The sequence below is a fragment of the Neomonachus schauinslandi genome, chromosome 10, assembly GCF_002201575.2.
Source record: "Neomonachus schauinslandi chromosome 10, ASM220157v2, whole genome shotgun sequence".
NCBI lineage: Eukaryota > Metazoa > Chordata > Mammalia > Carnivora > Phocidae > Neomonachus > Neomonachus schauinslandi.
Genome location: NC_058412.1, coordinates 51,075,821 through 51,102,463, shown reverse-complemented (window position 1 = coordinate 51,102,463; position 26,643 = coordinate 51,075,821). Strand labels below are relative to the sequence as shown.

The following is a 26,643-nucleotide window of genomic DNA, read 5'->3' as shown; positions in this document are numbered from 1 at the left end:
TCCATGACTAAGTAGGGTATCCCTAAGCACAGAGACTCTTCAAGGACCTGACCCTTGCTGGGTAGCAGGTTAAACAGTATTATATTTCCAAAGACTCATTTGGCAATTGGTTACAACCAGCACAGTGATTTCTCCCCATCAGTATGGAAATCACCCAGAGAGAACCAGCATTCAGTTTTCTAAAATATCTGCCTTTGCCTAAAAAATAGATCCTAAGTGCACATGACCATAAGGAAAAAGAGAAGACAGATAAACAAAGAATAGAATAACCCATCTAATTCCAGAGTGAGGTGGAGCGCAGAGAGCAAACCGCAGGATGCTGTGGTTCATGAGAAAGGGAACGGAAATGTACCATAATCCCAAATTGGGGATGTTACCCAACTTAATGCAAACACTTTGGAGAAGCTGAAAACACTGTGATATGGGACAGTTAATACTAGGAAAGTGGTTCTCAGGAGGCTATACAGTGTTGATTTGTAGTCTATACCATTCTACCTGTGTTTTCCACACAATTGGAAAGCTTAGGTTTCCCTAAATAGAAGCAATCCAACAACTTATTTTGTATAATGTTTAACAATTTATTTTTTAAAATATTTTATTTATTTATTTGTCAAAGACAGAGAGAGAGAGAGCACAAGTAGGGGGAGCAGCAAGTAGAGGGAGAAGCAGACTCCCTGATGAGCAAGAAGCCTGATGTGGGCTCAATCCCAGGACCATGGGAGTATGACCTGAGCCAAAGGCAGACGCTTAACTGACTGAGCCACCCAGGTGTCCCTAATGTTTTAACAATTTATAAAGTACTTTCATATCTATGCTCTGACTTCAGGCACATAATCTGTCCAACTTCATTCTAAAACAAAACAAAACAAAACAAAAACATCCAGATAGTGCTATACGTAAGACCAAAGAAGGTACCAGATTCAAGGGTTAAGCAACTTGAGTTGCTGGGTTAGCTCAAGAATAACACTGGTTTGGGTGCCTACTGGGTGACAATGCACTGGTGCTTAATGTGCCCCTAGATTTTAGTAGTGGAGTGGGAAGGGGGAGATTTTGCTGGATACTGGTAAATCCTAGGTAAGGCATTTGAGGAATGCCTTCCAACTCGGGGAAGACACCAGGTAAGACAGGACCACAGCCCATAACTTCCCTGACTTTCCTGCCTCCAGAGTTTCATGTAACATTCTCTTCCTGTTCCCAGCTCCTCTCTAGTTCACCATCCACTATGCTTGCCCTCTAAGTATCCAGTATTTTCCTAACTATCCTATTTTGTCCTTTGATGTTCATTATTTCACTTGATCCTCACCCACATCAAGGTACATTATGTGTCATCCTAGTGTAGTGGGGACAAAGAAAATACCCCCAAAGCTTCCAGAGATGGGGGAAATGCTTGGGTACATAAGTAGGATCACAAATCAGAATGGCTGCTATGTTGTCAGCTATGTTATGGTAGAGAGGCCCATGTGACAAGGAATTGAATCCTGCTAACAACCATGTGAGTGAGCTTAGTTCATCTTTCCCCAGTCAAGGCTTCAGATGAGACAGCCATCCCAAGTGATAACTTGACTGTAACTTCATAAGAGACTGTGAAGTAGAAGCATACCCAGCTAAGCTGCTCCCAGATTCCTGACCCACAGAAACTGTGAGATAATAAATGTTTGCTGTTTCAACCTGCTAAACTTTGCAGTAAGTTGTCACATGGCAATAGGTAATACAGGTATTCAATAAACAATGACAACTAGTTCTGCCATACAAACCATCTTTCCTCTTATCTATCTAGAGAACAGGCGTGCAGTTTGAAGTAGGTCACAGCTTGAGAAGTTCTTTAAGAATTAAACCTCAACAGTAGATAAAAAGAGTTTATGTCTGGCCTGCCTCTATATTGCATTATGAAATCTGAGAACTATTTGAAACTTATTCCCCCTCTACCTCATTTTCTCTTATACACATGCAAACATCCGGAAATGGAAAATGAGAGTTGTCATTTTGGATTAAGATGGGAAAGCATGTAGCCAGCACAGAGTCAAATAGGGGTGCTAAGGTCCGCTAGGCATTTGATTTAGCACTTTACCATGGTCAAGGGTTCATGTCTAAAATATTGGGCTTGAAATAGGGCCCTCAGTTCCCAACCATAAAGAACTTCAGGACTTTTAATGTGCCTAGGACATTTCTACAATGCTTCATCAGTTCAACACTTTGAACAACCACAACTTTCAGATCCAATGCGCTCATACCAGAAACTAGCTGTTCTTTGAACCTGAGGTTTTTTCAGAAGCTATAAACCTGGACTGTGCCCATGATAACAGCTTGACTCTGAAGAATACTTGGGACTTTTGGCTGAATTATATGGAAAAAGTCTATTGAGCAATTGCTATAAAAACTAGTCTCTACTATTCTGTTTCCTACAGTTTTGTGAACTTCTTTCAGTCTGGTTAATATCATTTTTAAATTAAATATTGTGAATAGCAGTTTAAATGTTATTTTAGTTCAAATATGTGGCACTAGATTTGGGTTTGGTCCATTCTCAATTATGTCTTAGCAACTTAGGTCATTAGATGCACTTACTCATTAATATCGGGTGCCTATTTACCCTAGACACTGTGCTTGACTTGTGCTTTGACAGGGTATACAGTCCTTGCCCTGGTGGTATTTACATTCTGTCAGGAGACAGACAAACAAATTAAGGATAATTATGATCCATGTTATAAAAGGCAAAGTAGAACTAGAAAACAATGGGGACAGTGGGAGGGACCTAATCAAGTCTAAGAGTGAGGGATGGTTAGGAAAGGTTTCCCTGAGCAAACAACACTTTCTTTGATACCTGAAGAATATAAGTTAACTAGCAATAGGGAAAAGAGGGTGTATGGCCAAGTGTAAGAGCCCCAAGATGGGCCACTTTGGCATAAAGATTATTTTGAGATAAAAGCAGCTGAAACCCAGCAGATTCAGGAAAAGCTCTTTACCTCCCCCTCAATTGCCTAAATTTACATTGGAAAGAAGAGCCTGTACTAGGAAGAGAGCTACTAACAAAGATTCCTCTTTACCTAAGAAATTTATCTGTATAACAGGGCAACCTTTGTTTCCAAAACATCTCCTCTCATTATCCTGCTAAAGGCCTTCCTCCCCTTTGCATCCTCAGACTCCTACCCCTCTCCTTAACACAGGATGTCATGTAAGCTTCAAGTCACCCATCTCTGGAATTTATGTCTGTGTGGATTCCCATACATATGAAACTAAATTTGATTGCACCTGTTGCATCATGTGAATTTAATTCTTAGTCCAGCCAGAAGAACCTTGGACCAAGGAAAATTTCTTCCTTCCCAATGAGGGAAACACATGTGCACAGATTCAGAGGCAGGAAGGAACTCTCAGGAAATATAAGAAGGTAGGGATGCATATAGTTGGAGGGTCAAAGGAGAATGGCTAGGAAGAGAGATGAAGTTGCAGAGACAGATGGGGCCAGATCATGCAGAACATTAGAGGCTACATGAAAGATTTTAAATTTTATCCTAAAAGCAATGAAAGCCTTCAAAAAGGGTGTCCAGCAGCACAGTGATATGATTCAATTTATATTTTGAAATTACTCCAGCTGCCATATGGAAAACGGATTGGAGAGACTGACAGTGGATAATGGGAGCTAATGCACTAATCCAGATGGAAAAATGGTGGCTGCTTAAGACTAAGGTAATGGCAGTAAGAAGAGAGTAGGCAGATTCTGAAACTATTTTAGGTTGTTTTTGGTGATGGACGTGGGGAGATAAGAGTGAGGGAAATATCAAGGATAACTTTGGAACAAGCAACTAGGTGGATGGTAATGTCATTCACTGAACTAAGGAATTCTGTGGGAAGGGCAAACTTTTCTTGGGTGGTGATGAGGAGTGGGGGTAAAAGGGGTGATGTGTTCTATTTTGGATATGTTAAATTTGTGAAGCCACTGAAACACTCAAATGACTATGTTAAGTAGGTTACCTATATGCATCAAGAATAGGAAAGGTCTGGCTAAATAAAGCAATTTGGAGTGGTCGTTTATATAAATGGTCATAGAAATCATGGGGCTAGAAGATATTACCGAGAGAGAAAGGACAAAGTGAGATGAGAAGAGGATCCAAGATCTGATACATGTGAACATTTTCAAAAGTCAGGTAGAGAAGGAGGAGAATACAGAAAAGGAAAGTGAGAAGACGCCATAGAGTTAAGAAGGAAACCAGAAGAAGAGTATGGCATCACAGAAATCAAGGGAAGATAGAACTCCATATAGTGAGTTGAATGGTAGCCCCCCAAAAGATGTCCACATCCTTATCCCTAGAACCTGTTAGGCCACCTTATTTGAAATAGGGTCTTTGCAGGGCGCCTGGGTGGCTCAGTCATTAAGCGTCTGCCTTCAGCTCAGGTCACGATCCCAGGGTCCTGGGATCGAGCCCCGCACCGGGCTCCCTGCCCAGCGGGGAGCCTGCTTCTCCCCCTCCCACTCCCCCTGCTTGTGTTCCCTCTCTCGCTGTGTCTCTGTCTGTCAAATAAATAAATAAAATCTTAAAAAAAAAAAAAAAAGAAATAGGGTCTTTGCAGATGTGACTAAATTAAGAACACTGAGACAAGAAGATCATCCTGGATTATCCCAGTAGGCCCTAAATCTAATGACAAGTGTCCTTATAGAAGAAAAGCAGAGAAGAGAAGGAGGCAATATGACCATGGAGGTGGAGATTGGAGTGATGTGGTCACAAGTTAAGGAATGCCTACAGCCACCAGAAGCTAAAGAGGCAAAGAACAGATTTTCCCTCTCCTAAAGCCTCCAGAAGGAGTGCAGTCTGGATGACACCTTGATTTTTTACTTCTGACCTCCAGAACTGCAAGAGAATACATTTATGTTGGTTTAAACTACCAGTTTGTGGTAATTTGTTACAACAACCACAGGAAACTAATAAATCCAGTAAGGTAGGTGTGTTGAAGGTTTCTGAAAGGTCAAGAGGAAGGCTGAGGAATATCCATAGAATTTAGGACCATAGAGGTCTCTGATGACCTTAATGAGAGCAGTCTCCATGAAGAGAAATGAGGAAGAAAGCCAAATGGAGGGTGTGTGAGTTGTATGTGACAGGAAGTATTAGATAACTCCTTCAAGGAGTCTAGCTGCCAAGGAAAGGGACAGAAATGGACAGAAACTAGAGGGGTGAGAGGTCCCTGGAAACTTTTTTTTTTTTTAATTTTATTTATTTGACAGAGAGAGAGACAACGAGTGAGGAAATACAAGCGGGGGAGTGGGAGAGGGAGAAGTAGGCTTCCCGCGGAGCAGGGAGCCCGAAGTGGGGCTCGATCTCAGGACCCTGGGGTCATGACCTGAGCCAAAGGCAGACGCTTGATGACTGAGCCACCCAGGCGCCCCTGGAAACTATTTTTAATGACTGGAGAGTCTAGAGCTTATTTAAATGTTCATAGAAATGGTCTAGTGGAAAGGGAGAGGCTACAGAAACCTGAGAAAGAAGGAATGACTGATTGTGTGGACCATGGGAAGGCAGGAAGGGATACTTAACTGTTCATTTTTTTAAAAGCTCATTCATTCCCTGATTCAAAATCTAAATGCCAGGGATTCTTAATTAGTAACAGATAGTTGCAAGATGAGCACGTAGTCAGAGCTGAGAGAAGAAGAGCATCAAGAGAGAGATTTTATCCATCACAAAGCCATATGAAACATCCTTACTCCATGGCAGGATATTTTACTTCCCTGGCGGCAAGAATGCTTAGGCCCTTGTTGGAGAGGAAACAATTTTTATCCACCTTTCAAGATTCTTCTAGCTGGTCTAAGAATCAAACAGACATGAGACAGATCAGCAGGAGAAAAATCAAAAGTTTAACATGTACACCTCATGTAGATATGGGAGAGACCCAGGAAAACTCAGTAACTCACCAAAATGGTTAAAGGCATCACCTTAAATACCACCTCCAGCTAAAGACAAAAGAAAATGTTGGCAGTGGGAAGTCAGTTATGGAAGTTTACAAGAAAAGCACAGTAAACAAGAGTAAGGTTGTTACACAGATTTAAGTCTGCCTTAAGATTTAAGTCCATCCCTTCTCCATTAATAAAAGTTCCTAGAGATTTAGAGTCATCCCCTTCTTCCTGGTACTGAGGGAGACTACAACAAATAGAAATTTCCCTTACAAAAGTAAATGTCTCTACTCAGTTTTCAGAGCTTCTTTTGGATCTGCAGTTTCTTAAAAATAAACAGCTTGAAGGGCGCCTGGGTGTCTCAGTTGGTTAAGCGACTGCCTTTGGCTCAGGTCATGATCCTGAAGTCCCGGGATCGAGTCCCACATCGGGCTCCCTGCTTGGCGGGGAGTCTGCTTCTCCCTCTGACCCTCCCCCCTCTCATGCTCTCTCTCATTCTCTCTATCTCTCAAATAAATAAATAAAAATCTTTAAAAAAATAAAAACTAAAAAAAGAGTAAAAAAATAAATAAATAAACAGCTTGAAATAACCAAGATGTCAAAGGGGCATATCTTGGGGTGGCTAAAAATTTTTTTAAAGATTTTATTTATTTATTGACAGAGAGGGATAGAGATAGCGAGAAAGAGAGCACAAGCAGGGGGAGCTGCAGGCAGAGGAAGAGGGAGAAGCAGGCTCCCCGCTGAGCAAAGAGCCAGATGTGGGGCTCAATCCCAGGACCCCAGGATCACGACCTGAGCTGAAGGCAGCCACTTAACCGACTGAGCCACCCAGGCACCCCGGGGTGGCTAAATTTGCTCCCTTTCATCCCCCAAGTATAAGTCTCCCTGCTTGGACAGTTGCTGGATAAACCTACCAATCTCCAACTTTCTGGGTTTCTTTTTGTTTCCTCTTCCAATTTTTTGTAGGGTTGTGTGTGCATGTGAATGTGTGTTTTATTTTAAAGCTATATAAGCAATACAAGAAATAATTTCATAAAGCCTTTTAAATTCATGTAGAACATATTTTTGTATACCACGTTATACTTTGCACTAAAGTAATTTCTCTGTTTCCTTGTTCGACCAAGTATTCTTTTACTAAGTAAATAAACCCATCAACTTTTCTCCATCATTTGGTAGAAGATCCGGGTGGAAAGAAGCAGTATGAGTAGTTCGGCTTTTTTGGGGAGTGAGGTGGGAAGAACATGTAGAATATGTAGGTGGTGATTAAAAAACAGGTTCCAGGTCAACCTCTAATTAGAATGATATTGTCCCTTCTATTTCCATTTCATTTGTTCTTGGAGAAGCTGCATGAACTTTAACAAAAAATAAATAAGTGATCACCTTGCTAAGCTTTCCTATGCTGACCTCAATACACAAATGCTCCAATAGTTATCTTCCCTTTGATGCAAGAAAAGGGCTTGCAAATAGAATGTCAATGTGCTTGTTAAACACACAGAAAACTTAACTTACCTGTAATTAGAAGCTGACAAGACACTTTCAAAAGCTTATTAGCATACTCAAATAGTATTAAGAATGCAGTTAGCAAATGTCCAGAAGGCATATTCTTATTCAGTAGTTCTCAGTCTCTAGAGTACATTAGACTCACCTGGAAGCTTTTCCACATCATACCTTTCATACATTATAATTTGTTAGGCCCAAGCCAACATTTGTGTTTTTGCTTGTTAACTGCCATAGGTTATTACAAGTATAGAAAGACTAAACACTAATAACAATTCCTCCAATGAAGTGGCAAATTCTATATGGAATAATCCAAATCCCAATTATCCTAATTCCTACATCAGGAGCTCCCAAATTAGTGAATGCTCTTTGCAAAAAACAAAAAACCCCAAAACACAGTCAAGTAAATTCATTTCTCTGAGAATACCTATTTAACTTTAACTACCAAGCATTTCCCTAATCAATTAATTGCCTTTATTATTCATTTATTACATTTTTAATCTAGCACCTATTAACAACCCACAAACTTTTAGAAACAATGCCTCAAGGATGCCTGTGATATTATCCTATTGGAAATGTACAAAACAGACATAAAATACACTCCATAAAATATTTAAAGCCACTTCTAAGATAGAATCAACAGACTTGCCTACCTACTTGCCTACATCAGTGGTAAGCTCTCTATACCCCAGAGGTCTGCCCTCAAGTTCTACTTCCCCAGGTAAAGGCCATCAATTGTCCTCCCAGGATAACATCAAATGGTGGTCATTACAGGAACCCTGACTTCTCCATACCCAGATGGATATATGCTATTAACAGGGGAAACATTCTGAACTGAAGTCTTTAGCAGATTACACTAATCAAAAACATTGTTATGGGCAAATTATTACATATGAAATAGGTGTAACTTTTCCCAATCACAAAATAAAGGCCTCTAAATGTCTTAGACTAATCTGATGCCACTTTAACTTGTCTTTTAAATGCACAGCAATATCAGAAATGCCACTGTAGAAACCTGAATATAATCTCTGCCTACGGTCTCCCATACCTCCACCATTTCACATTTGATTACACCTATACTTTAGTGATTATTATTCATTTGTTTTGGGGCCAGTCTATTTATAACCTTAGAAGTTTCTTGAGGGCAAGAATCAAGTCTTTACAGCTTTTAGTGTGCCTCTGTGTGCCCACCAGGTCCTCAATAATTTGTTGATTAAGTGCCATTTTCAGAATGCTGTATTCTAAATCTCATTTCCTAGGAAGGAAGCCCATGCCCTTAGGGGCTATGATCTGTGGTTAAGCATTCTTCACTGAGTATTAAGAGATATTCCCCACAGCGAGGGACAACATAACTCAGGAATCTGTTTTTGACAGGTTAAATTACTCTTGAGGAGGAAAAAATTCTTATTTCTATTCTAGAAAATATTTTTTATATATCTTGTTTACTATTTTAGCATTTAATAACACTAGGTGGCTATAATAGTCTCCTCATGAGTTGTAGCCTAGGCATAAAAGCTTGCCACAGTGCAGTTATCTAAACTGGAGGAAATTCATACCGTGGATTCTCAACAGATACCACCAAAAGGGACCACATGCTCATTTTATCTGATATATTTTTGGAAAAAAGGATTGTCTGCCACAGCAAAGTGGGAAGAAAGTAGCCAACCACTCTAAATACATATGTAATGAGGTCGAGAAAACTGTTTTCACTACAAGTTTTTTCAGGAAAGGTACCATTTTGGGTGGAGAAACTCCTTGAAAATTAATTTGGGGTAGAAGGAGAGTACTTGAAGGACCAGAGTAAGAGAAATGCTCCACAGGAAAGAGGGGAATGTTTCCCTAGGGGGAGAAGGGGGACACAGTGCTGGAACACAACAAAGAAGAAAAAATGAGTCAGGAGTGGTACATTTCAGATAGTGGGAGGCTTCACACCACGTAATGTAGTCTCCACTCTAAGACTCAATGTTCAGCTAACTACTAGGGCCATATAAAGCTTAGGAGCTGATGGATATTTTGGTGTGGAAACCACTGAAAGGCAGGATTTGATGTCTAAATTATAGAGGCAGACCAGAAGTCAGTTGTGATCTGGGAAAGTACTTGAAGCAAGTTTACCCAGATGTCTAAGGGAAAAAGAGGGCACCATAGGACACTTATGTTACAAAAAGGAAACAAGTAATCTACCCAATACAAGGGGAAAAGACAAGAATAAAATAACAGCTCTTTTAAGTACTTCACTAACATTCTCTCTTTAACGTTCACAAGGATTCTATGAGGTAGGTGCTGACATTATCCTTGCTTTTCAAATGAATTCTCCACCATTCAGAAATTTAATAAACACCTTGCCTAAGGGATAATGTAGTAAGAGCCAGAATTGGGGCTTAAGTTTAGGTCTTCTGTCCCTAAAGCTCATGCTCTTAGCTACTACCTTACCCTCCTACACTTCCCACTTTAGCTCCAGAATGCTTATGATATAAAACTCTAAATTTTCTCAAATATTGCTAATGGGAGTGGGGGAACCAGGCTGAAGAAAAATGCTATTCAACACAAGGACTAACTAGGTCTTTGGAAGGAAAATAGGAGCAAGGTCATATCACATGCTGGTGCATTTAAATAAAAATAAATTGTGTTCTCTACCATAAACAAACAAAGCTCCATTTAATTTGAAGCTTGCAAGTCCTTTTAGGATGAGAAAGCAGACCCCCAAACATGTATATAATCCCTTATGCATAATTCCAACATCCAAAAAGCTCTAAAAACTAAAAATTTTCCATATGCTTTACGTCAAAACTCAGATGACATTAAAACTTGCATTGATGTGAAGCTATATATAGCCTGCATTTATCCCACTTAGTGTGAATACTCCTGTTTTGCTCAGAAATACTAATGTGTGTGACTAAGGGTGCTGCAACAGACCATGGGGGCATTACATAACACACAGAGAAAGCATCTCTCTAAAATTTGAAAAATTCTGAATTCTTAAACTCATATAGCCAAAGGTTTTAGACCCTCTATGGGCTTGTATTCCAAAGTATTTTATTTTATTTTGTTTTTAAGATTTTCATTTATTTTTTGACAGAGAGACAGCGAGAGAGGGAACACAAGCAGGGGGAGAGGGAGAAGCAGGGAGCCTGATGCAGGGCTCGATCCCAGGACTCTGGGATTATGACATGAGCCAAAGGCAGACACTTAATGACTGAGCCACCCAGGTGCCCCTCCAAAATATTTTAAAAACAATTTCTAAGAATGATGAGATCGGAGGTACTTAATCTTCAGGATCTCACAGGCCAGTAAATTTTCAAAAATATTTTGAAGAAAACATAGAGTTACAATTTTTAAAAACTAAGTAAGGATGATAAAAATATCCTATCAACGTCTTTTTATAAAAGGATATTTTCAACACCAAAAAACACAGGGAGGCCTTAATTCAATGCAAAAGACAATTCTTTAAATTGAATAAATTTAACTTTATGGAAAACACTCTGTGGTCCTAATTTTTCTTATTTCACCACAGGCTGGTGAAAATTCACTGGAGACCAGCACCATTCTGGTCAGAGGCATATAGCCCAGCTGGCTACAAAATAAAATTGCTTCAGGAAATGGTCCAAAATGCAGTCCCTGAAGCTCCATCCTAGGAGAAGGTCTAGGCCACATCTATATTATGTTTTAGAAAGCTTGTGGGTTGTCTTTGATATGCAGCCAAGCTTCAGAACCACTGGTCTAGTCTGTAGGATCTAGTTCCACCTTTTTTTCCCTCTCCTCAATTCTTTTCTGAGGGAGTAAGGAGAGCAAAACAGAAATGTTTCCAAGTAGGGAATCTGCCCAACCCATTTTTTTTTTTTAAGAGTTTATTTATTTGAGAGAGAGAGTTAGAGAGAGCATGAGAGCGGGGTGAGGGGCAGAGGGAGGAGCAGACTCCCTGCTGAGCAGGGAGCCCGATATGGGACTCGATCCCAGGACCCTGGGATCATGATCTGAGCCAAAGGCAGATGCTTAACTAACTGAGCCACCCATGCGCCCCTGCCCAACCCATTTTTTATAATAGCAGTTATTCCTCCAATAGTCAATGCTGGACCAGCTCGTCAACTTGCAAACTGAGGTTGTTAACAGTGGAACAACAGAAATTAGGTAGTAGACAAGCGAGAAAAGCCTGCTGAAGCAAAACTCCTCTATGAAAAGGTGTGGGTTCCAGAGTTTCTTTCTCTTCAACTCAAAGATTCTATATGATGCCTAAATTCAGCACAGGTAATATTTGTCTTTGATGGAAAAAAAAAGTAATTTAAAAAATATATGTGTGTATGAATATGTATTTATACATGTGTGTGTGTGTATCTATCTAATCCTTCATAGCCATCTTCTGTGTCCAGCTGCTATGCCAGGTCTATGATTTTGACTTTCATTTTTCATCTTTGGAGGGATTACAAAAATCGCTAATATCATCTCAAACAATATAATGACAAATCATAAAAACAATTGAAAATCCACAGCATGCTTGATGTTTGATGCAGCAGACTACATTCTCCAACATTCCAAAAGATAAAAATTAATTCCAATAATTTTTTTTCTGGCAAAAAGTTTCTCTTATTCCCTTGCTATTGTTTTCAAAAACTCTTAAGAATGCACATAGCTAGTAACTTTAAAAGCACACAAAACTTTCAACAAGCTATCAAATTTCTGTCCCAGCTAAAAAAAATTAGTGGAACCTTCTAAAGCAAGGCTAAATGGTCAGTGACAGGGGAGATGAAAAGGACATAAAAATAACGCCTATCTCATGGATTAATCACTAAATCCTACTTGACCAGAATCCCTTGGCCTCTAAGCTTTGCAAATGAAACAGCAATCTCTCACTAGAAATTCATCTAGGACTTCGAATCATAAAACAAGAATTGTTTTATGTCACTGTGTATTGCTGATTACCTGAATTCAACACTATGCTGGCAACAAGAGGGGTGAATCTTTCATGATTTGCCCTAACCAGTTTACTTCTTATACTCCCAGACCAAATTCAGCTTTCTTCTAGAGCCAGAATTTGAATATTTAGTTAATATACAGCAGTGGTTCTCAAAATTTAATCCCAGGCCCAGCAGCATCAGTACCACAGGGGAATTTGCTAGAAATGCAAATTCTCAGGCCCCACCCCAGACCTGTTGAATCAGAAACTCTGGGTGGGGCCCAGCCATCTGTGTTGTAATAAGCCCTCCAGGTGATTCTGAAGCATGCTCAAGTTTGGGAACCACTGATAGACAACAAGTAAAAAAAAAAATGTGATTCCTTCTGGTGGTCCAAAGCCAGGGGTGCCGTATATTCTATCTTGATAGGAAATAAAGACATCCAGTTAAAAGGCATAATCTCCAAGTGGGTTTTATTTTTGTGAGCTACGTAAGAAAACAAGCTGCAATCTGAGATTTAGTCAAAAATGTATACTTAATGGGCATCAGTTCCCTTGCAGCTTGATTTCACACATTGCCCTTTACATCTTCTTACATCTAAAGTTCCAAAAAAGGATCTTCATAATGTAAGCCTCGGACACTTCAGGAATTATATAATAAAACATCAACTAGGTCTGAATATATCAAGCTTATTAGAGAAGAAAAGTGGAATTATTGCTACATCTCAGAACTGTATTCAACAGGGAATTAGGGATTTCTTTTCACTTTTATACTTCCAAGTGAACACAATTAAACCAGAATACCCCATTCTTTAAAAGGTTCTAGCTTGGCAAAGTTTCACTGCATTACTTCTTGCTTTCAGTGGGGATAAAGCAGAGTCTTGGGAGGCCCGTTTTGTATATCTGCAAGGCTGCAGAATAAAATAGTCACATCTGTTCAATACTGAAACAAAGGTCCCGTAAAACCTCAGATGGTGGGGCGCCTGGGTGGCTCAGTCGTTGAACGTCTGCCTTCGGCTCAGGTCATGATCCCGGAGTCCTGGGATGGAGCCCCGCATCGGGCTCCCTGCTCGGCGGGAAGCCTGCTTCTCCCTCTCCCGCTCCCCCTGCTTGTGTTCCCTCTCTCGCTGTCTCTTTCTCTGTCAAATAAATAAATAAACATCTTTAAAAAAAAAAAACAAAAACCTCAGGTGGTGAGTGTAATACCTTGGCACTCGCCTAGGTCATAAAAAGACACCAAGAACACCACTATCACACAAAAGCAATTACATACTGTGCTCTTGTTTATACTAAAATCACTATGTTAAAACTTCACTTGCCCTAATATTATTGCATTTTAAAGAAGGGGGCAAGACCAGTCTGCAGTCCAGAAAGCACCGACTTTCAAAAAGCAGATAGTTCCCATGCAACTGTTTCAGAGCACAAATGAAGAGACCGTTCTAATGATTAGTTTACAGGTACCTCAATACATTAAACAGAACAAAAATAGCACAAAAGATAAACCACAGACCAATTTCCATGCTATAGACATACACTTTCAAATAAAATATGAACAAATAAGTCAAGTAACTTATTTAAAAACAAAACAATAACACTGATCAATAGGATTCAGCCCAGAAATGTAAGGACAGTCTAAAATTACGAAATTAAAAATGTATTTTTTCACATTAGCAGGCAAAGGAAAAAAACCCTACATGAGCATCTCAGTAGTTGCCAGAAATATATATATCATGATTCTACCTTAAAAAATGTTTCTATGCATAAAAAAAGGTCTAAAAAGCAAAAAACCAGAATGTTTGGATAGCAAAATGACAGATCTTTTTTTTTTTATTTTGTTTTCTAATTATTATAAAGAAGAGTGTGACTTCTTTTATAATTAGGGAGAAATGTTTACATTTATACATATTTAAATCTCTTTCTTATTTTCCTCATGGATATGTGTCACACATAGACTACAGGGCTTGAATTCCTGCCTCTTGAGGTCGATCAGCCCACTTCTGGGATGTGCACTGGACAAAGCTACCCTATCTTCATTATTTTTATTTATTTATTTATTTATTTATTTGCAGGCGAGAAGCAGAGAGAGAAGGAGCAGGGGGAGGGGCAGAGTGAGAGGGAGAAGCAGACTCCCCACTGAGCAGGGAGCCCTGGGACTCTGGAATCATGACCTAAACTGAAGGCAGATGCTTAACCGCCTGACCCACCCAGGCGCCCTTATCTTCATTATTTTTAAAGGTCCTCTAGTAGCAACACAGAAAAAACATAATTAGGTAAGTTAAAAAATATGAAAAGTATGATTACAATGGCAAAGAATATATATGCATTAAAAAATATACAAGTGAAAATGAAAAAGAAAGCAGCTACTGAAGCCATGGGGCGACCATCTGGAAACGTTGTTTTCAGTTGTTTTATTGTGTTCAAAGTATTTTTTAAATATACAAAATTGAGTAAAGGAAGAAAAAGAGAAACCCTGCCAAACCCTTGCTACTGGGGCCACTCTTCCAATCTTTGCTACTGTTGCTATGTATTCATTCACCTGACATCAAAAAATGGGCAGCCCCTCAGACCCTTTCTTCTTTCTCATAACCCCATTTCATTCATTCATTCACACATTTCTTGAAAAGGTAACAAACACAAACACATGATTCAAAAAATGTTTTAAATATATATAAAGGCATATGGCGAAATCCTATCTCCACTCCTATTTCTTCCATTGGTTTCTTATATTATCATTTCAGAATTTTTTTGCAATTATAAGCAAATATAAATAAATGTACATTCTTATTCCACCCTTCTTTCTCTCTCAGCACAAAAAGTAGCATACCAAATACATGGTTGCATACTGTGCCCCTTTTTAAAAAAAATCACAATATATCTTAGAGCTCTTTTCCATCTGGTCAGTCCACAGTCTTCCTCATTCTTTTCTACAACTATCCAATATTCCATGTTTTGCATGTACCACAGTTTAACCAGTTCCCTGCTGACAAACAATGGGATCATCCCTATCATGCTATTACAAACAATGCCAAGCGTAACCACATGCATACATCAAATTCGCTTCTGAATGTGCCTTTGATGAAGCTTCTGGAATGGTTCAAGATATTAGATGATTACAAGGTCACCTGTTCACCAGGCTGAGAAGTTAGTTCCTTTTCTAGTTCTCATTATATACAACATTATGCAGCAAAAGATGGAATGATTCCATGAATCAAGCAATTGTATTCTTAGGGGATTCATCTCATAAAAATAAAATGACTAAAACATGCAAATGAATGCATTTCTATAAAAAATGATGAATGTGAATAAAAAGCATATAATATACCCATCAAAATGTGAACCACTGCCTTAGTATGGTGGATCTATGGAGTATTTTGTAGCTACCCACCCCCACCTTTTCGCCCATCAATGCTTTCTAATTTTACAAAAGTAATGTACTATTTCTGTAATATAAAATTAAAAACGATAAATAAAATGTTAATTCAAATTAAGCTGGATACATTCCTTTGGTCTGTCTTATATTTGTACAATGAATGCTTCAGAGTTCCTAAAGTATGTTTATGTGCATTATTTAATTCTTATACTAACCCTATGTATTTTTATTCTATCAAAACGGAAAAGGAGGCAACAGATGGTTAGGCAGTTGAGCTCAAGGTCATTCAAACAGAAAGCCTGGCAGAGACAAATTTCAAACCTAGATCTTCTGACTGCAAATTCAGTGCACTTTCAAAAACATAACTGTTGCTTCCTTAATTTTAATAATACTTCAGGAGTTACTCACATAATCAGAATTTGACAGATGAATTAAAATTATATAGTATGAGGCCTCAGTCCCTAAAGCTCATATAATCAGATCTTATTGAAAGGAGAATGCTAGCGTATAATAACCAAAACTCCAGAGTTAGGAGAGGGTCTGGATGCTTCTAAATAAATTACCTAACTGGCAAAATATATGTCTAATATGGCCCAAAATGAATGCATAATGAAAGTAACATCCCCTTAAGTTGGAAGATTCTCACCTTCAAGACAACCTTTGTCTTTGACTCCCGCTCTAGTCTGATCTCCAAACACCTCATGGAATTTTAAAATATGAATAAGCCATACTTTCAAGGGGGTGATTATAAAATATGTATTTTTTTAAGTTTGGGACTTACTGACCAAGTGATAATAAGTAAGGATGTATTCTTTCTCCCCAATGTCTCTCCTTCTTTCCTATAAAATCCTACAGGTTAGGGGCGCTGGCTCAGTCAGTTAAGTGTCTGCCTTTGGCCCAGGTCATGATCCCAGAGTCCTGGGATGGAGGCCCCGCGTTGGGCTCCCTGCTCAGCGGGAGTCTGCTTCTCCCTCTCCCACTCCCCCTGCTTGTGCTTTCTCTGTCAAATAAATAAATAAAATCTTTTTAAAAAATTATACAGGTTATTTTATAATGCACATGGAGACCACTGATAAATCTTGGTTTGTTAAAGTATATATTAAAAAGATTTTATTTTGGGGGCGCCTGGATGGCTCAGTCGTTAAGTGTCTGCCTTTGGCTCAGGTCATGGTCCCAGGGTCCTGGGATCAAGCCCCCATCGCACTCCCTCCTGGGCGGGAAGCCTGCTTCTCCCTCTCCCACTCCCCCTGCTTGTGTTCCCTCTCTCACTGTGTCTCTCTCTGTCAAATAAATAAATAAAATCTTCAAAAAAAAAAAAATAAAAAGATTTTATTTATTTTACATTTATTTTTACAGAGGGAGCGGGGGAGGGACAAGAGGGATAGGGAGAGAAAGAATCTTAAGCAGGCTCCATGCCCAGCACACAGCCCGATGCAGGGCTCAATCTCACAACCCTGAGATCATGACCTGAGCCAAAATCAAAAGTCAGATGCCTAAGTGACTGAGCCACCCAGGCACCCCAAAGTATATTTAATTCATCATTCCTCAAACTATGTCTCATATAATTCTGTTCCAAAATATGATTAGATATATTTCAGAGGGGTGGAAAGGAAAGACCATGGTTAAATACAATGTACCCACTTTTGGAGATCCACAATTCACAGTGGACATTAATATAATAAAGGCTCTAGAGAATTCCTGCATCACAGAAACCTTTGTTTAACCCAGTTTATTTTGATATAAAATTCTTCTACTGTGGCATAACTATTTACATCTCGTGTTTAGACTAACTGCCTGAATAAAAAAAGTTATTAATTGAACACCCCCAACAGATATGGCAAAAATGGATAGTTCTTAAATGTTTCCTAACACGAAAGTATTAATTCTTTAAAAAGTTCCTATGTTCAATCTAGTGAACTCCTTCCTCCTTACCCACCAAAGCCTTGCTCAGATATCTCATTTGAGAAATCTTCCCCAGTGCTCTCTATATTACTAACTGCTCCTTTCTCCTGGTTTACACAGCATTTATTTATATCTCTATTATCTCACTTAACACATGATAAATCAGTTCATCTATCTGTCTCCTTGCTAGATGGTGAGCTCCTTGAGAATAAGTGTGATTATATTTTCAGCACCTTGAACACTGTAGGGCACATATGAGCTGCATGATGAAGAAGTAAACAGAGTCACTTCTTCAGATATAACAATTCCCAGAATTCAATTCTTGTATTTCTAAACTGTTAGTGAGACCTTGCCAACAGCTTGAGAATATTATGTTCTTTCCCTAAAACCTGCATGTATTACTGAGCAGCAGTGGTCAGAGTTAACCCTGTGACATGTCCTCTAGCCAAGCCCATTCACAATTTTTTCCTTAGGTGATTTTTGTTTGTTTATATCTCTGTGCATTTGCACCTGCTGGTCCCTGCTTGGAATGCTGTCTCAAAGTTTTATGCACCTGGAAAACATTCTTACTCATCCTTTAAGAATCAGGTTAAACAATACCTTCTCTGGGAAGCCTTCATATCTTCCCATCCTTTCAGAAAGAGTTAGGAATTTCTCAAGTCAGACATTTATGCAAATTACTACATAAGCACCAAGGACAGAAAGATGAAGATGTGGAGGGGCACCTAGGTGGCTCAGTCAGCTAAGCGTCCAACTCTTGATTTCAGCTCATAATCTCAGGGTTCTGGGATCGAGCCCCATGTTGAGCTCTGCCCTCAGCATGGAGTCTGCTTATCCCTCTCCCTCTGCTCCTCTCCTTGTTTGTGCCCTTGCTCTCTCTCTTTCTCAAATAAACAAATAAATAGAATCTTAAAAAAAAAAAAAGAAACAAAGAAAAATGAAGATGTGGACCCCACATTCATGAGCTCACAGTCTAGTAAGGAAGACAGCCATATAAATAAATAACCACACTATAATAATATATATTTTTTAAGATTTTATTTATTTATTTGACAGAGAGAGACACAGTGAGAGAGGGAACACAAGCAGGGGGAGTGGGGGAGGGAGAAACAGGCTTTCCCGCAGAGTAGAGAGCCTGATGTGGGGCTCGATCCCAGGACCCTGGGATCATGACCTGAGCCGAAGGCAGATGCTTAACGACTGAGCCACCCAGGCGCCCTTATAATAATATTAAATGTAATACCAAAAGGAAGACTTATGGGATATTTGACATATGTTTACTTTGTTACACTCTTTATTAGACACTAAAGCTCTACCCTCAATTGTCTTCTGAAGAAACTGTCTCCAAGTGGTTCTTTTATTTTATGCTAAGATCTGTACAACAGATAATGCATGAAACCAACCCTACTTCTTGGGACACAAGCAACTGGACTAGCACTCAGAGCCCTAAGTAAAGACAATCTACAAGCTGAACTTGAGAGTGATCACCTAGGACATATCTTGGCTCAAAATTCTGCCCAATAGGGGTCCTCTATTTTAGGTGACAAACCAATCCAATCAGGTTCTCTCTTGGGAAATACAAATGTTGAGTGAGCAAAGTAAAAGAAGGCAGGTTTCCAGAGCCCAAATCCTATTCTAAATACTGCTCAGTTATTGTTTTTTAAGGTTTTGAAAGCAGTAGAGCCAAGGGACAATATGGCTGCTGAGATGATTTCCTATTTAAATTTACATTAAACCCTCATCAGCAAAGATAACGTGTGTGCCTCTTCCTTTCAATTGACAAGGGCCTGACACATCATATCACCACTTTTGAAATTAGAGAACAGGCTTAAGAGTTCTACAACTTGACCAAAATCCCTCAGTTGGTAAGTGGCAAAGCCAGAAATCAAAGAACAAATCAGCCTGATTCTTCTAGAAAATCCTGCTAGGTAAATGGCCTCAAAATCAATTGATGACACAAGTTTACACAGGTTAATGGAGAGAGGCTTAGAAGTAAGAGTTTATGCACAGAATAAAATAGAAATGTTCTGGAAGTCAATATGCTAGGAGATGTGAAGTGGGAGGGGCCATACCAGGTGTTACTTTGGTTACCAGGTTAATTTCTTTCCAACCTGGACCTCTCCCCTGAGCTGTTAGCTGCCTGTTTCTCTTACTCAAATATAGTATCAGTAAGGGCAAGATCTTAATCTGTTTGTTCACCAGAGTCTAAAACAAAGCCTAGCTTACAGTAAGTGCTTAATAAGTATTTGTTGAATAAGTGAACAAATTCTCAAAGAAGCTAAAGGAACATTCTACAGTGGACTCCAAGAAGGGTTATCACAAAATAGACTCCAGAGGTCACTTACATTTTCATGGATCCTGTATTTGTGAGTTCTCCTACTTACTAAAATGTCTTTGTAACCACAAAACCAACACTCACCGTGCTTTTTCAGCCATCCACAGACATGCACAAAGTGCGAAAACTGAGTCACCCCTCCAAAACATTCCCAGCTAAGGTAGAATAAGGCAGTGCTCTGCATTTGTGTTTCCAGTCTCATACAGGGATGACTAGGGGACACAGATTGTAGGGGGCAGTGCAATGTAGAGCAAGAAGCTCCGGCTCAGAGGCCAATCAGACAGGGTTTGAAGCCTAACTCTGACACTTGTTAGAGGGTGGCCTCAGGGAAGTCACTTAACACTTCTGAACCTCATTTTCTCTTTTATAAAATAAAGAAAATAGAATTTACCAGGATAAACTGTATTTACATAAGATTATAATCTATATAAGATGTTTATATGGACGTCTTTTCCCTAGGAGCAGTGATTCAGTATTTGCTAATTTAGTGCCCTAGGTGACTTTATCGACCAAAATTACTGTAAATAATGAGAATCAAAGATAATTATTTATAATGAAATAACAGAAAGATATAGAAAACAATTATTTGGATGGAGTGCAGGCCAGTGTCAGGCTTCAAGAGATTTTGAAATAGAACCTCACTAGGCATATAAGGTGTGGAAAAGGCTTTCAAGGAGAGAGAACAACACCTACAGAGAGAGACCCAAGTGTGTAAATGAACAGGTAGGTTTAGGAAATGGCACTTCAGAAAGTCTAGAGCAGGAGATGAGGCCAGAACATGGAGTCACAGTGCTTCTCTGTGCCCTGCATACTATCCTGTACTGCAGAACCTCTCCCTCTGCATTTAATTCTTGGTTTACAGGTTTTTCTCCCATTAAACTGTGGACTCCTTAAAGACAAGATCTCTAGGAAGAAATCATAGTTATAATCTTTTAAATCTGCAAATGAGTAATTACTAAGCACAAATACACCCGAAAAGACTGTTAAAAACAAAAAAAACAACTCTGTTTTTCAACCACAGCCTATACCAACTCATAGATTTGTAGTTTTTCCAGGACTTTTCTTTGATGACTGTTAATAATTCTGTAATTAATATTTTATTGTTCTCAATACCTGGGCATTTGTTAGAATAGCTTTAAGATCTTCCTCTTTTTCGGGCGCCTGGGTGGCTCAGTTGGTTAAGCAACTGCCTTCAGCTCAGGTCATGATCCTGGAGTCCCATGATCGAGTCCCGCATGGAGTCCCGCATCGGGCTCCCTGCTCAGCAGGGAGTCTGTTTCTCCTTCTGACCCTCCACCCTCTCATGCTCTCTCTCTATCATTCTCTCTCTCTCAATAAATAAATAAAAATCTTAAAAAAAAAAAGATCTTCCTCTTTTTCGTGTGATTTATTAACAGGGTTCAAACATACGGTCTACTAGACAATGCAATGCTGCCTCTTCAGAGTAAAGATTCCTCTTAATTCACTCTACTAGATTTATTTCTCTATATACAAGGTACCATCTTAAAGGTACAGTCTTACCATAGTAAAATACAAGGAAATATATATGTATATATATATTACAAATAAAATAAAGAAAACAATGAACATTTTTCACAAAAACTTGCAAAATTCTGGCCAAAATAAAGTGTACATATTAAACTCACCGCTTACATTTCAACTCTGCGAACTAAGAAAAACAATTCCAATTTATATGAAGTCACAAAACTAAGTACTTTTAGAACCTACAAGGTTTTGTACACGTGTATTTTCTCTTGCACACTCTTTCTCATACACACATAGCCTAAGGGGCCCATCACACTTAATCCAATACTTCTATTTCCTCAAAACAAAATTCTTACAGTCCAATATCTAAATTAGTATTTTCAAAACCCCAAAGTGACTTTTCCCCATAAATTTCTTGGCATAATTTTATTTAGGCACAACATAGTTTGCACTATTATCTAGAACCAACATCATTAAAACACAAACTGACATACTATAAATGTGAGTACAAATCCTCTGTGAATGGGGAAAAGAGAATATTGTTTTTAAACAGATTCAATGCCATATTATCCATAGTCTTGGTATGATCAAATCACACTGTGCTACACAGCTAAAGTATGTCGTATATTTTATGATAAACTAGGGTGGACAGGCCCTTACACTACAAACTCTGTGCCACTCCAGTTAAGCTATTTAAAGTATAATGAAGAAAAAAAGAAAAAAAAAAGTATAATGAAAACTGCCTACTTAAAATAATAATACATTTTAAATTTCTTGTGGCCAGTAAAGCTTTCTCACCTGCATTTTCAGAAACTATCACCAAAACAACTGTACTGGGAAAAAGATTTCAGAGAGGATATTATGATCAAATGCCATTTTAAGGAAGGCAAGAATAGTTTACCATTAACAAAACCGATTAAAGTTCCCAATCTTGCAAAGCTCCCTGTACTGTGTATTCTGCGTCTCTTGCATTCACCTTCCAGTTGCTTGGAAGGAGCAAGTGGAAAATGTTAGTTTCCATGAGAGATGTGGATGAAATTTAGGGGGTGGGCAGGCTAAGGGACTCACGAGCAGAACGGAAGGCAGCAGAGAAGTGGCTGGGGCTCCTAACTCAAATTAGGTATCAAGAACGAAAGCTGGAGCAAAGTGGGAGGTGGAGGGAGTAGAAGAAACGCAGATAACGCACCCGGGCCCGCGAATGGGGGAGGGGTGAAAACGAGCAACTCCTCCGCCTACCCGCCTGGGGAGGGGACAGGGGGATGCAACACCCGTCAATTTCCCTCGCGGGGTTGCGCCGGGGTAGTATCAAGCCAAGGTTTCAGTCCGAAGGAGCCTGAGGGGGCTCAGGGAAGTTGAGGGGCGGGGGAGGAATAGCGCGCCTGTGCCGGGAGAAAAGGACTAAGACCCCCTAAAGCCCGCGAGAGGCAGAGGGTAACCCCGGCGGATGCCCCTGCTCGCCGATGGCCACGACGTGGGACCCGCCGGCTTACCCTCACCACAGGAGCTCGGACAGGCGCGCGTCGCCCCTCACAGCCCCGACGGCTGCGGAAAGGGAGGCGCAGGGCGCCCCCAGAGCCAGGAGAGCGGCGCTTCCCGTGGGTCCCCTCCCCGGCAGCCCGGGTTCCCGAGCCCACCTGGGCTGACCAGAAGCCCTTCCTCCAGCTCGTACTCCGCCACTTCTCCGAGAGCCTCAGCCGTCGCCGCAAAGGTCGCCGTCGCCAGAACAGTCTCGGCCTCCAGTACCAAAGCGTGAGCCACAGCAAGGGAGAAGCGTCGGGGCCACTCGCCAGGTTACCTCTTACAGCACACTGGCTCCTTACTCCGCCCCCGAACCCAAGCCATTGGTTGCTGGGCACCGCCCCATTCGCCTATTGGACCGAAGATGACGCCTCTCAGTCACCTAGAAGGGCATGTGTGTTGCTTATTGGTCTAAATGTGAAGCAGTTCCCACCCACTCCCTCAGAAGTTCCAGCTTCCGATTGGCATTAACATCTGTCTTTTCGCTCCCTTCGTTCTTTCTCTCAGGGTGGAACGCCTCCTTTCGGGAGATACCGGCTCTGATTGGCTGAAAGGATATTACGCTAGTCCTGGATAGGCGTTGAGCCAAGGATGCGTCCAGCCCCTACGTGGGGGAGGAGCCCAAGCGCCGCATCTCTGGGTTTGTTTACACAGGCTCTTGCTAGCGCTTCCTTCTATTGGCTGAGCCAGCGGCCCCTCCCACCGGATTTCGCCATTCAATCTAGCAAGGAGGGGCATGGGGGCGGGCCTCAGTGGGATTTCCCTAACTGTCCATTACCAAGGGAGGAGCTTTGAGCTAGGCTGGATAGGAGCTGGCGCTGTGCTTCACAATCGGGAAGTTGGGGAGTTGGGCTCCTGCAAGGGGCTGGGAAGAAGCAGAGGGACTCTCTCACACTTCTCGAAACAAACCTAACTTCTCGAGGGTTTTTAAATTTCCCCCTCAAATTTAGGTTGTCCCATTTTTGTTTGCTAAGGACTTTGAATTGTATCCCTCAGGAAGTGGGGATTTCCTTTTGGAAGTCTTTATACATCTTTGTCTCTCCCCACCTCTCATGCTAACTGTACATGTAACACAAAGTAGAGGCTTAGTAAGTGATTACACAATGAGTGGATAAATGATAAAAATGAAAAGGACAGTGAAATAAAGTCAGATTAAATAACAATAAATGTTAAATATATATTTAATATAAATAAAGTCATTCATTCAACAAATTTTATTGAGCATATGATATGACATTCCAAGCTCTCATCTAGGCTGTGGGTATATGATAGGAATAAGACAATGAAAATGCAACCATGGTGTTTTTTCTCTAGTGGAGGAGAGTGACAATAAACAAGTAACCAATAAATAATAAAATGTCATGTTGTGATTGAGTACTACAAAGAAAAATAAAGCAAGGGTTAAAGAATGGTTGAAGGAATGGCTATTTTAGGTAGAATGTCAGTTTAAGATCTGTTTGAGGGAACAGCATTGCAAAGAGATATGAATAATGTGAAGAGCAGGAAGGAGGCTGGTAAGCAGGGCCACTACATTCCACAGCACCAGGATCACTAGTCACACTGCTTCATGTACTTCCCATTTGTATTATTAGGTTATAATTTTAGGATCACCTGCTCTGGTTTTAATTTGATCTGGTTAAATAATGTAAGTGGATCCTACAAGAAATACCTTCTTTAGGGAAAAAATCTGACTACAAAATAACTTCCCCACCCTCCATTGCTTCTTTTCCTAAGGTGACCTTCAGCTATTTGGTGAGAGAGGTGCTTATATAATCTCAAAGCTTTGAAAAACAGGGTCCTCAGGTCCATATCGTGCTCTTGCCCAATCAGAAATACTCTTCAAGGATGAAGATATACTACAGGATAGCAATGGGATGTGGGGAGGTGTTGGGGGGCTCCAGCCATTTCTCTCCCTACCATGGACACTGTCTCACAACTTCATGACTGGATATCACCAATAACAAAGAGAAAACCTTAAAAGTAGAGAAAAAACGTACATTACATTCAGAGGTGGGAGGTAGGAAGATAAGAATTACAGCAGACTTCCTATCGGAAACTATGGAAGCCAAAAGACAATGAAGGAGGGAGGTAGCCAGGTGGATATCTGATAATGGTATGCAGAATAAATAGGCGTCCAAAATGGGAGACGGTAGACAATAACCAGTCACAAAGTTATAGGGGATGGTGTCAGTTGGAGAGAGGAAAACAAGAGGAGTCCACCAATCCTTCCCGCACATCCCATTTCTGTCATGGTGATAAATCTTCATCCTCAAAGAATATCTCTTTTACTTTTATTGTGGTAAAATACACATAACATAAATTTTATTATTTTTACCCTTTTTAAGTATACAGTTAATTACAGTTCAGAAGTACATTCGTTGTTGTGCAACTATCACCACTATCCATCTCCAGAATGTTTTCATCATCCCAAACTGAAATTCTATACCCAGTAAACAATAACTTCCTATCCTCCCTTCCCCTATCCTCTGGAAATCACCATTCTACTTTGTGTCTCTATGAATTTGATGATTATAAGTACCTCATATAAGCAGAATCATGTAATATTTGTGCTTTTGTGTCTGGCTTATTTCATTAGGCATAATGTCTTTGAGCTTCATCCATGTTGTAGCATATAACAGAATTTCATTCTCTTTTAAAGCTGAATAGTATTCCACTGTATATACATAACATCTTTTGTTTATCCATTCATCCATCAATGAAATTTGACTTTTGTGACTAATGCTGCTATGAACATTGGTGTACAAGTATCTATTCAAGTCCCTGCTTTTAATTCTTTGGGGTATATACTCAGAAGCAGAATTGCTGGATCATATGGTAATTTTAGGTTTAATTTTTTGAGGAACTTCCATACTATTTTCCACAGCAGCTGTATTATTTTATATTCCCATCAACAGTACAAAAAGGTTCCAATTTCTCCACATCCAACACTTGTTATTTTCTGCTTTTTTTTTTTTTTTTTTTTTGGAAAGACCTATTCTAATGAGTGTGAAGTGATATCTTGTATTTTTGGTTTGCACTGTCCCAATCATTGGTGATGTTGAACATATTTTCATATGCTTTTCAGACTCGTTGGAGAAATGTCTATACAAGTCCTTTGCACATTTTTTAATGGAGTTGTTTTTTTGTTTTTGAGTTTTAGAAGTTCTGTACATATTCTGGATATTAATCCCTTATTAGATATACGGTTTGTAAACATTTTCTTCCATCCTGCAGGTTACATTTTTTTCTCTGTTGATAGTGTCATTTGATGCTTAGAAAGTATTTCTCATTGTGCCAGGTCTGGATGACCAAGTGGCTAGTTAAAAACCAGGGATCTACTATTAATTAAAAAGAGTAGAATGGAGGGGCATCTGGCTGGCTCAGTCAGTAGAGCATGCGACCCTTGATCTTGGGGTTGTAAGTTTGAGCCCCATGTTGGGTGTAGAGATGACTTAAACATAAAATCTTTTTTTTTAGGGGCTCCTGGGTGGCTCAGTCATTAAGCGTCTGCCTTCGGCTCAGGTCATGATCTCAGGGTCCTGGGATCGAGCCCCACATTGGGCTCCCTGCTCTGCGGGAAGCCTGCTTCTCCCTCTCCCACTCTCCCTGCTTGTGTTCCCTCTCTCGCTGTATCTCTCTCTGTCAAATAAATAAATAAAATCTTAAAAAAAAACCCAAATCTTTTTTTTTAAAAAGGGAGAATGGATATAAAGGCCACAGAAAATAAAGCTGTATGATAAAGTTGAGGAAATGTCCCATAAAGCAAAACAAAAAGC

General features: G+C 39.9%; 1 protein-coding gene across 1 annotated transcript in view; it reads right to left on the bottom strand.

Moving 5' to 3' along the window:
• The window catches only part of PAIP2B (poly(A) binding protein interacting protein 2B), a 29,468-nt gene extending 6,323 nt beyond the window's left edge, over positions 1-23,145 (bottom strand). Inside the window, exon 1 of the mRNA XM_021699095.1 lies at positions 22,984-23,145. The gene's annotated coding sequence lies outside the window, so the exon portion shown is untranslated. The remainder of the gene's footprint in view (positions 1-22,983) is intronic.
• Positions 23,146-26,643: the final 3,498 nt, after the last annotated feature.